This window comes from Falco peregrinus, chromosome 3 (assembly GCF_023634155.1).
Source record: "Falco peregrinus isolate bFalPer1 chromosome 3, bFalPer1.pri, whole genome shotgun sequence".
NCBI classification, from domain to species: Eukaryota; Metazoa; Chordata; class Aves; order Falconiformes; family Falconidae; genus Falco; species Falco peregrinus.
This window is the reverse complement of record NC_073723.1, coordinates 40,638,706-40,651,204: the sequence shown is the minus strand read 5'-3', so window position 1 is coordinate 40,651,204 and position 12,499 is coordinate 40,638,706. Positions and strand designations below refer to the sequence as shown.

The 12,499-nt window shown below is 37.5% G+C and overlaps 1 protein-coding gene across 4 annotated transcripts in view; it reads right to left on the bottom strand.

The window, feature by feature from the left end:
• JPH1 (junctophilin 1) overlaps positions 1–12,499 on the bottom strand; it is an 84,245-nt gene that overhangs the window by 17,572 nt on the left and 54,174 nt on the right. The window lies entirely within an intron of this gene.

Here is a 12,499-nt window from a genome sequence, read left to right as displayed (position 1 = left end):
TTCTGCTGGATACAGTGCCCCAGCACTAGAACATGGAACAGTCTAGCTGCTTCATGGTTGGGTCAACGTGCAGCAAGGTATGTAAGATTTCTGGCCCCCAGACAGTAAAAGGGCACCTGACTTGATTGCCAAATTGGAGGTGGGATTTCCCTAGAAAGAAATGCCTTACTCCTAGTGATGCATACATATGTTATTTAATAATTCCTTAATTCAAAATGACATATGTAGGCCCTGTTGCCCTGTTTTGGCTGCATCTAAAGTTGGTTATGCCAGCTGGAATAATGGCTCTCCTTAACTGTACTTAAGAATGCTTTAGAGAATAAAATCACACATGTGCTAAAGTTTAAAAATAAAGCATGTCACAAAAGAGAATGAAGAACTGAAATGGAAGGGATTGTTGACACTATCTGGTGAGATGTAAAAGAAATCTAAGTCTGGATGCCTGCTTTAACTTTTAGCCTCTGATAGCACCTGCATTTTGATGCGGTATGATCAACATTTTAAATGCCAGTAAGCAGCTTCCCTAGCAAGGGGCAAATAACGCCACCCCCCACCACCACCCCACCCACCACCCCCGCCCCAAACCTGCCTGGATTAATTTTTAAATTCCATTTGGCTGCCCTACAATACTTTCTTTTTTCCCCTGGACTTAATACCACCAGCATGGAAGAACCATGGCTGCCTAGGAAAGCAAACTACAATGAAACCATGCACAAGAGCGCATGTTTTGCATGATCTGAAAATACTCTAAAATACAGTGTTTACTGTTTGGAATGCTTTATAATCTTTCTTAATTCACTCTTAGTCCCAGCTCCTCATTTCCTCCTCCTCCAGCCATGAAAATACCTTCCGTTTGCTGAAATTTTCTCCAGCTTACACTTCTAGGGCTTCTCACTCTGTTGTTAGCATTGCTGCTTCCTTAAGCAGTACTCCTAGTATCCTTTCTCCTACTGCACTGAAGGCAACACTGAAACTAGCATGTGCCAACAGTTACTTACTAGATACATGAACGTCATGGAGAGTGATGTCTACATGTATTTATTTTATGAACTGTTGTGATTTGATCTGGCAGCCTGCTGTCCTTCAAACCATGTACTACTGACATGACCTAAAAATATAACACAAAGATAGCAAGCACATAATGTGATACTATACTATTGCCACAACCTGACAATGCCACATCATCATTCAGCAATGTAAAAGTTAGAATACACAAATACTCTACCTTTAAAAGGTAGCATCACTGAATACAAGCAGGCTTTAATGCAGCCTTAAATGCAACCTTCCCTTCTGGCTAAGTAAAGATAAGCACCTACAATAAGAAATCAGTGGTAGGAATTGCTTATTACGTGTCTCGTGCAGAAGAACTCCAAAACCAAACATACATATTCTTAGAATACCTATCTACCATGTTTAAAATACCTGTCAGTGCTTTATTTTCCTGGTTTTGACATCAATGAAAATGATCGGGCCTTCTCAAAACCATTAAATTCTTCCTGTCATGGACTAGACAAAGATCAAGAGTGCCAATTTACTTATTTACTAGCTACACATAGAGACACGCATACACTTTGCCAAACCCAAGGCTAGTTGTTATGTCTCTGTGTCCACTCTGCTGTAATGTTTACACAGCACAAGAGAACTATTAGTGTGGTCTGTGAACTGACTACTGCCAGTGTCTCTGCATTTCACACAGGTACTTGTTTAAAAGTATATGGCACTGTTATCTCACAATGTTTCTTGAAAATATCAAAACATCTGCTCCAGCACACTGACTTGAGTTGCTAGCAACAGCAATGGTAAAAAACAAACAAAATGGACTTCCACCAAACAATTCAAATCATATGCAACACCACAAACTCGCGAGTCTAGCAGTAGGATGACAAAACATAGATGTTAATGCAATTCCTATCTGTACAAAACCTAGACTATCTCTTCTTTCCCTTCCTGTCAGTTCCTCCAAATCTGAAATTAATTTCAGTCATCCCACCATTAACATACCTGAATATAAGACATAAACAGTATTGTTGTATTTTGCATTTCTGTATCCTCCAATGAATAATTGAAACATAATTAAGGATAAAAGAATCCCTATAAGTAAGATTTTTCTTCCTCAAAGGTTTCTAAATGCATCATTATAGAATAGAAATACACACACTGAAAGATCTGAAGGCAGGAAAGAATAGACTAATGAATTCAAAAACTGCCTGCAGTCAGCACCAAGTAAGAACAATGTATTTATTCTGACTGTAAATCCAATCTGCTCCATTTCTGTGATTGCTTTAGTAGGTAACTGAAGTAACTGTGAACATTTGCAAAACAGGGCACAATTCATAATTGTATCTACATAGCATATTACAGTGCGTAGGCCTTTATACTTTTGGATTCAGTACCCATCATACAAATATAACAGATTTATCCTACCTGACAGCACTATGAGTGCTGGGCAGCTCTAACACCTCATTTACATGGGACATCAGCTTATGGACACAGAAATTGCTCATGACCAGGAATCTTAATTATAGCTTGCTTTACTTACCCTAACTCTGTTGTTGAATACTGACAGAACTTCAAAAATTATTTGACAAGATTATATGGTGTTGCATATGGCTTCTATATTTAGGACAGGCTTAATTTTTCCAGGCTAGATAATATACACACATTGTATTTCATGTGAATGTTCCCAGCTAAATAACACACGTACAATAATCTACCTGAATGCTTCTGAGCCTGCATACTGCTTAATATGAGATAACTGAGAAGGTAAGTTTTTAGCTTTTTCACAGAAAATCTAGAGCCTACATTGCTTCAGCTGAGCTGCACCGGGGCATGAGGAAGACTGAACCTGGTGTCAGTGTATGTTTTACTGCTGTTATCAAGAACGGTACATGAACATCTGATCAAGGGAACATTTTTCTGAAAACTAGAAAAAAATCCACTGGAACATTTAGCAAATGTTAACTGCAGCAGTAGCGTTCTTTAAGCTCCTTTATATCTATCATAAATGATGGGCAGAAGTGAAAGGCTATAACTCTGTTCTCATCAAAACTGAATACTGTCTGAAAAGATGCATTTTTTATATATATAAAGAGACTTTTAATGTCGTATAGTAGCTGCCTTTACTCAGTAGCATCCACACTTCTCTACATTTCTCCCAGTATGTCCATATCTTTTTAATATGACGATGCCCAAAGTAATACACAATATTTCAGATTCAGTGTCACTGAAATCATGCAGAGAAGGGACCATTACCCTTCTTCTCCATGACGTGCTTCTGTATATACAGCCTGGAAGAGTATTAGCTGCTTCTCCTGACATATCACATTTCAAGTGCATGGCTCTCACCCTGCTCCATGGGAGACTGGCAGCTGACCTCAACAGGAGCGGGCTCACATCTCATCTCCAACTGGCTGGCTGTCAGTCCTTAAGGACTTCTTAAGGCACTTTGAGGAGCAAGTCACTATCTTCAGTTTAAATACTAGGTCTGACAGTTCTGTGAACTGGCTTGCATTTGGTGAGTGATCACTGCTGTAAATGGTAGCACCTACTTTCAGCTGTATGTGGAATGTTAACTGAGAACTTAGTTTTTCATAGAATCATAGAATCATTTAGGTTGGAAAAGACCCTCAAGATCATCAAGCCCAACCACTAACCCAGCATTGCCAAGTCCACCACTAAACCATGTCCCTAAGTGCCACATCCAGGGATGGTGACTCAACCACTTCCCTGGGCAGCTTGTTCCAGTGCTTGACAGCCCCTTTAGTGAACAAACCTTTCCTAATCTCCAATATAAACCTCCCCTGGTGCAACTTGAGGCCATGTCCTATCATTCCTTACAGTTTTTCTCTGTTCCAGCTTCTGTTTGCAACATACCACTTCACTATTACCTGCTGATTTAAATAATATGCTGTTCACCTTATTATACAACTATGCACCATGACTACCAGTATCACCCATGGTATTTGGACAATCATTAGTGAAGACTCCAATGAACTGATTACTAATTTCCTTGTAACTTTATCAGGCTTCTCTCTCCCTGCCATTTTGCACTTAATTTATTATTTTTTTTCTCATCAACAACCTCCAGTATTCCTGTTGCAATCAGACAGGAAACATATCTAAACACATTTGAGTCTCCTGAAAACTTTACAGATTAGTAACCCTCGTGTTTTGTCTTTTAGCTAAACAGGAAAATACAATATATTTGATGAATATCAGGATCAAAACTGAAACTAATTTCACAGCCATGCTGTACGTTAAAATACTTATGGCTCAATACTTACTGTTCTCTTAGTATATACTCTTCTCTCGCAAAGCAGTCTTAGGTTTGCCTTTTTATTCCACTTCAGAAGTTTTAACAGTTCCCAGTGAGACTCCATTAATAGACTGTAAAAGTTGTATCAGATACATTGCCTCTTGGGCCAAAAACATGGAGGAAGTAGCAGGATTTTCTTCCTTGCATTTGATTGTCTTTGTAGAATTTGATATCATATATTGAGAACAATTTTAAACAAATGTTCTTTCACAAACCAACCCTCAAGCTCCTGGTCCATCTGTCCACATATGTAGGTTAACATATATATTAGAAATCACTGAAATCATAGTAGTTGTTCTGCTGATATGGATCAGTCAGCTTCAGATTAAAAGCAACTTGAAATAACCACAAAATAATATGATTCAGAGATTTTAGGAGGAGAAAAATATAATTCATAGCTGTCAGATGCTTTTTGATACAATGGTATTGCTCTTCAGTAAATTTAATAACCGGGTGAAATTTTTGCTGAAGCTCTTATAACTTTGGCTCTTTTAAAATCCTTATTTGACAAAGAAACAGTGCCTGCACCATTTTTCTCTGAATATCCTTCCACACTTCCACTAAAGAAAAAAGCAGAGCCTAGCATATACACCCAGGGCTTGGATCCTAGATGTCAGCACTCCTTATGCCTGTGGAATATGTGCCAATAAGGCTCAATACCAGGAAGACATGAAATACATGCATGTTGCCAGACAACTGGAATTACATTTGAATGATTTAGATAGGAAAAGTAACATGGAAATAACTAAACAGTTTTAGACTCCACTGATTCTAGTCACAAATTTAGATATGCGTTACAGCCTTTACTTAAACTCTACATATTTCAAAGGGATTCATCATTATATAATAACATTAGATTTCATTTTTTTTAGAAGTTTCCTTTATCCCCCTGTGTTTATAGAAAATACACTTGAAATTATGAACTTGAAAGACGCAAAAGCAGGAATAAAATGAAGAGACCCCGAATTTACTGCTTTTAAAATACATGGTTTTATGAATTTTCTTGGAGGGCAGAGGGTTAATCCAGTATTTTTCAATATTCAGAAACAGTATTCATTAAGCTGTACTGCACTTCCACCAAAATTAATTTATCTAGCAATGGACTCAAGAAGCTTAAGAATCTGAAGTGGGCTAACAGAACTGACTTTTGCACTGCAAATAACAGAACTACAGAAATACAACAATCAATTTAATTCTGGTAAAACTAGGGCATGTGATATGCTTAGTCTTCCATCTTATTCTGGCTTCCTTCCCAACATATTCTTGATCTTTTGTATTTTAAAAGAAATCCCAGCCATCATGCCACTTACCATTCTGACCTCACACGGTGTCATTTCTTCCCTTCACCTCCGTGCTCTAAGTTTTCATTTCTAAATTCTAAATTTGCAATATTAATTTCTTGCTTCTCTTCTCCATATCTATCCCATGCTCTTCACGGTTTGTCAATTTTCGCTGACAAAATACCTTCTGCTCTTCATCTGATACTTTTTGAGAAGCCTTTGCTGATTTCTTAGTCATATCTCAGTATCATTACTCTAGCCTCATTCTTCTTTGACACAGCCGGCCATCCTCCTCTTCCAGAGCAATTCTCCTTTGTTAATGTCTGTGATCCATCCTTTTATTTACCTCATTTTTCCTTAACTTTTTTAACTATACCTTCACAAGGTAATCTCCGATTACTCTGTTCTTGGTCCCTCTGCCTTCTCTTTTCATAAACTTCACCTTGTTTAATCTCACCTTACAAAAAGAGTCAATTACCAATTCCACGCCAGCTGTGTTTCAGTTTCAGGTTTGACTCCTGGTTCAGATTACGATCTATGTGAATAACTGTTACAGGACTAATGGTAGAAAACTTCATCTCCAAATTCTCCGTGTGAATGTCTGCATCACACTGGACCATACAACACTACATTACAATACATTACTCAGGGCTATAACCTGAATAACATCTACCTTTTTCAGATCTTTCTCTATACTCTCTCTACGTCTAAGGAAGTCTTAGTTTTGCAGACTTTCTTGGAATAAAATGCCATGTATATTAGCCATCTATTTCTCTGGCCTTGAAAAACTTAGAATGTAGCTGCAAAGATGATTTTCCTCTAATGATCTACCCTTTCCTCTGGAATACATCCCTTGGTCCCCATTTCCTATAAAAACAACAGCAAAAATGCCCACAGCAAGCATTAACTGCTTGTGGTCAAGTAGCAAGGCGCTGTAACCAGCACAGCTGTAAAGATGTGCTAATGTAACCCATCTCATGTTAAAAACGTAACACGAGAAATCTAACCTTTTTTTCAGAATAATTTAAGCCTTAAATAATATAATATAATTCCTTCGAAACAAATCACCATACGCCACTGAAAATTCGCACAGTAAGGGAAGTTCTCACACTACAGACCTTGCTAGCTGAATTTCAACATGGAACAAATATTTATGACGCAGTTATAAATAGGGTTTATAATGGAAACGTTGACACAGTGATAATACTCCCATGTGATAGGCCCTGCTTCATCTTGTCCTTGGCTGATGGACATTGCTACAGACCAATATAGAAATTTACTGGAGTAGGCTGACAGTGGGCAGGTTCCATGTCCTGGAAAGAATGGTTCTTTTTGGGAGCAAATGAATAATTTTAAACAGGAGAAAGGAGGCAATTAAAACTCTGAGGTAGCACTAATCTCTTTCTCTCAGATTATAGCTGTAATTAACACTCTTTTGGTGGCAGCTCAGGTAGTTATAACTAGGGTAGAAGTCAAGAAAATACAAGATAGCAACATAGCTGAGACATCACTGAAGCTAGTCCAGGCTAGTCACCTGACTATCCAGCTAGCTTCGTAGTCAGACCCTGTAGCTTTTACAACCACAGGTTGTATCTAGATGCAAATTAGCTAGCCCAGTACTTAATGCAGTCCTGTGAAAATTACAGTGATTGTAACAGCTTTATCTCTCTGCAGGAAAGTGGTTCTCTGCTATTAGTTTTAAAAATTAAAGTTTGCTCAAAACTAATTATGCACATTTTTTTCTTAGCAAATCATTTGAATATGTGACTCAAAAGTATCCTGGAGAGCTTGAGAAAGCATCCTAAAGAATCAAGGCTACTCCTTTGCAACCTCTCATTCCTCTTCCTTCTCCCACGCACGTCTCTCTTGTCTCAGATGCCTGCAGGAAAGCTGCAGAGTGGGTTGAGCCAGAATGCCTGTATGGCAGTGGGGCAGGATGGGTGCAGACTGCCAGCAAGTTGGATGGACCTCACACTGGGCAAGAGGAAAGATGTGGAAGGGTGGGGGATTCTGTACCTAGGGCTTGGTGAGACTTGATAAATTTGGAAGTAGAGTTGTGAAGACTGGTATGACAAGAGTTATAAAAGGGGAGAACAAGAATAAAGCTTGAAACTGATATCTTTTAACACACCTTCTTTCTTTGATTATTAGATACAACAGAAATGCCTTAGGATAGTTCTATAGGCTCTGGCTTCTCCAGAGTTGTGTAGAAAGAGGACAGAAGTAATAAATTGTAGAGAAAAGATGCCATAGCAAGAATCTCAACAACAGTTGTGTGAGGATGATGAAGCCGTATGTTGAATAATTTCAGAAAACGAAGAGGCACTTGTATGACTAAGAATAACTAGTGAGCTTCCGTATGCTTTAAGGCACAAACTGATGGCATGGCTGGTAACTCTAATCAGGCAAAATGCTCATTGTATTTTGCTTTTTAAATAAAAATATCTGGCCTGGTCCACACGCATTTAGCCAGTACATTCCAGTTAATTAGGATCAGGCAGAAATCTCACTTTCCTGTCCATATGGAGCTTGCATTTTGTGAACTGGAGGAGGTAGAGATGGCAGAGAGGAGGAAGATGAGGAGGGTGTGTTTTATTCCTAGGGTACAGGCATGCACCACTGGTCAAAAGAGAATGTAAAGCACAGTTGCTCTTTAAGCCATTAGAGGCCATTAGAAATTGACTTACAAGGTTAAAATATTTATTTCTGAAACTAGTGATGTTCAGCATGTTAATACTGATACTGTAATAGTAACCAAACATTACAGGAAAAAGTACTGGTAAAATCCAACAAATTTTTACTTTTTTCATTAGAAAATCTTTGTTCTCAGCTCATATATTTCACCTAAAGTGATTCTGTCCATCCCTTTAGAGAGCATTAATTGATAAACTGCTCCTTGATTTCTCTCATGCCTTGTTTAGGAGGTCAAAGGCTGGATAAATTGTTCTGGTGAGCCATGCACGTTCATCTGGCAGCTGGCTGGCCTGACAAATAATCTGCCATAAAACAATTCACATCTGAATTTCCAGACCTTAATTGCTCCATGGTAAAGTGCCCAGATTGCTCTTACCCTGCAGCAAAGTAGTTTTACCCCTCTTTCATTTAATCAAATGTTATTCATTCAAACTGAATGAAAGAGCAGTATCCATTTGCTGCAGGATATATATGCACACAGACAATTATGGCTTAGCTGTCCAGTCTGTGCAAGTTCATACTTTAGCTTACCTCCTCATAGTGTGTTTACAAGACTACATCCTAAAGATGGCCTGTGGAATCTAGAATGAATGGGTAAGTCAAAGCCTCCATTAACCTTGTGCAAGACTAGAACAATATTCCCCCTTTTTACTGGGTGTCAAAAGCCGTTCTTCTCTGTTACACCTTTGATACAGAACTCCCATTTAGTCATTTGCCATTATCTAGGTTTTAACAAGAGACACAAACCAGCAGTTATTGTTTATCTCTAAGCAAAGACAATCTCAAACTGTCCCTGGATGACTCCTTTGAATGAGGATATGACTCAGGTTTCATTTGTTTCCTGTCCTGGTATGCTCTTTTTTGACACATCTACAAGTTTAGTGATGCCCAGAGGAAACAAACAGGTCACAGCTGGGATTTCTCAAAATGTGTTTTATTTGGGGATAAAAGGCCTGTAAACTATGGCTTCTATAAAGACTGCAATTTCTGTTAAATCTACAAAACGTATCGCCTTGTGGGTAGGGCTTTGCAAAGACACATCATCCTCATAGATATTAATCAACTAGCCAAATCTCTGCTAACAGCAAAAGTGGAAGCAGGGTCTTGCCTGAGACTAGTGTGAACAAGCTTAGGGAAAACAGCTCACTGTAATCTTTTAAGTCCTCACACCATGGCAGTGACCTTTTCAACCATAATTGCTTTCTTTCTATGCAGATATTAAGGTAATCAGTTACTTGGAAAGCTAAATCTCAAGATATCTACGGTACCTCAATATTCACGATTCAGACTAACATTATTATTCCTACCTGCTGGATGCTACTTTGCTTCCTACCATTTTGTTCTTCTTTCAATCTCCTTTTAAACTACATTACAAAGCTAGAACCTCTTAGCAGCTTCTGATGAGTATCTTAATGAACATAAAACTGAAATGTGAGAGAAAATAATTGGGAAGTAAGAACTGTCATGGTACAATGAGTGATGAATATCTACTGTAATTACAAATTGTGTGTAATACTAGGCTATACGGCCCAGAAGGTTGCTTTTTAACAATGTGAAATTTAAAAGCTTTATCAAAAGATGTTCAAATATTTAAATGGACTTAAGCTGCAGGTAATGCAGAGATCACTCATTAAGATGGAAAAAAATGCTTAACTTATTTACAGAGAGGTATTTGTATTTCACTTTTTTTTGTCTCTTGAACTTTCAAAAGACTTTGATATATTACATTTATTTGCTGCTGGCAGCATGCTTGCCTACTGTACTAAGCAGTTCAAGCAATGAGAGGAAAATGACACTCTGCCCACAACAATTTATTTTCAAGACAATTTTGCACAATGGAAAGCTTTCTCTTAACTATAGTTTCAGAGACTGAGATACAATACTTATCATTACCTTTTAGTAGCATTAACAGACACATATAAAGATACTGTAAAAATAAAAAGCTCAAGCAACAGAAGAAAACTGAGAAGTTGCTATTAGGAAGCAATAATGGTTATCTTGTTTTCATTCAAACATACCAAAATGCTGTTTTAAAAGCAAATATTTACTGCTGTTTGTGTGAGTGAACGTAAATACTTAAAGATATTTCTCTATTTTATTACCATAAATGAAAAAAACTAATGATAACATCGTCCTGTCACTCATAGCATGAGACTTGGGAAATACTTAAATAAGCAAATATGCATACAGGTGTGTCTCAGGGTTAAGTGTTACCACTCAGAAAGAATGTATCTGAAAAAGGAATCAAGAACACTGAGGATGGAATGTATTTTTGACATGACAGCATTTGAAAGGATCACAATGATGTATGCATCTGGTGTTTTGCTGCAGCTTATTTGGGATAACTGAAATTTAGTTAACATCTTGCCATCTTAAGCAATGGGAATAGCAATTTTTTTTTTAAAAAAGTGTATAAATATGCTGTATTTGGCGATGTTGGAATTAAAGAGGAAATTTAAAATATAGACTCCAAAAGAAGTATTTATCTTTTGATAGGTAGCTAGCTAACTGATAAGACATTTCCACACAAAGAATACAGTACATATACTTTGAGAAAAGTTTTGTTACATCATTGTAAACATATACAGCTGCATTTGGGGAAGGGATACAAACTCTTTACTTCTGTAATTGGAATAAAAGTTTTAAATGAAAGGAAAGTAAGAATCCCACACCTTGTCTCCCCAGATCTCCGCCAATTTGTCAGCAATGCTACTTCATATCCTGTGGCAGGAAGCAAAAAAAGAAACCTAACAAATTCTTGATCTGGGGGATTTCTTGGTGTTAAATTTCACACCATCAGATGTTTGTGTTTTCTCTCAAGTACTCTAGCCATTTCTTTATTTCAAGGGTTTGGCAGCTTTGAAATACTTTCATTCCAAGTGCTTTAATTCCCTCTTACTTCTATTGTCTATCAAGCTTTCCTTCAAAAGGATCCCTGTTACTAGTAGTGCTTTGCATGGCTAAGTGTATGACTTCTTATCTTATGACTGATGAACTGCTGCTATAAATTGGGAGTAGATGGATGAATAAAGTAATGAAAAAAGAAGACGACTTGGGTATCTCATAGGAGTAATTGGGCCTCTAATACAAGTCTACAGTAGAGTTTGTATTGGGGTAATTTCAAACAGTGAAAGGTACATATTGATACCACTTAAAAGCTAGTAAAGTCTTACTACTGGAAATAGTTCTGTTGAGGTTTGCCTACAGTTCTGGACAGCTATGTTCAAGAAAGATGAATTTACACCATGACGTGTACAAAGAAAGTTTGCAAGACTGATAAGGGGAATGGAGATTCTAACCTGCATGAGGTGACCAGCCCTTGACTTATGCATTAATTAAATGAAAAAGAGCAACCTAACCACACAGGTTGCTCTCTACAACCAAATACTTGGAATAAAGAAAAAACAAGTATTCTTTAACCTAGCTGACAGTAATGATTTAGTAACAAGTTATATACAGTGGTCATTTATACTAAAAATTGAAAGAAGGAGATGGATTGTTAGAAAATGTTGAAGAATGTTCCTGTTCTTTGATTTTGTGGGTCATATTAGCCTGCATCCATCATATGGGTACATTTAAGAATAAAGGGGTTTGTGTCTGAAACAAGTATGTGCAGAAGATGACAATAAGTGAAAATGAATCTCAGAGTGATAACGTATATTAGCATACAAGTGCAGGCAAATCCTTGAAAAGTAACAAGATACGACAACTCATTTGACAGGTGAAAGAAAGGACCAGCTTACGAAAATACATTAAATTGGCAAATAGGGTCCCATTTTATCTATCTAATCTTAAGCTAAAGAGCAGTACACAAAAGTATTAACTTCATGGAAAGATACCAGAAAAACAAAGCAAAACCCTCTATGCTTCTTTCTACAACTTTCCAAACCACATGACAGGTGAAAATGGGTTGCAATGTTGATACAGGTGACACAGACTTAATAATGTGATATATTGAGTATGGGACTAACATTCCACAGAACACCACAGGCATAACAAAGGAAGATTCCCTCACAGGTTATGTATATGTATACATAATGGTAAAGCATTCTCTAGGATTCAGGCCTTAGCTAACCAAGACTGTCAAAAATTCCCTTGGACAGTAAAGAAAGCTAAGGATCTTTCCCCTAAAAAACACATTATAGAGATAACCCAAATTTCTGTTAACTTATGTTCTCTGAAATCTCTTTGACACTGTCCCAAAGAAGGT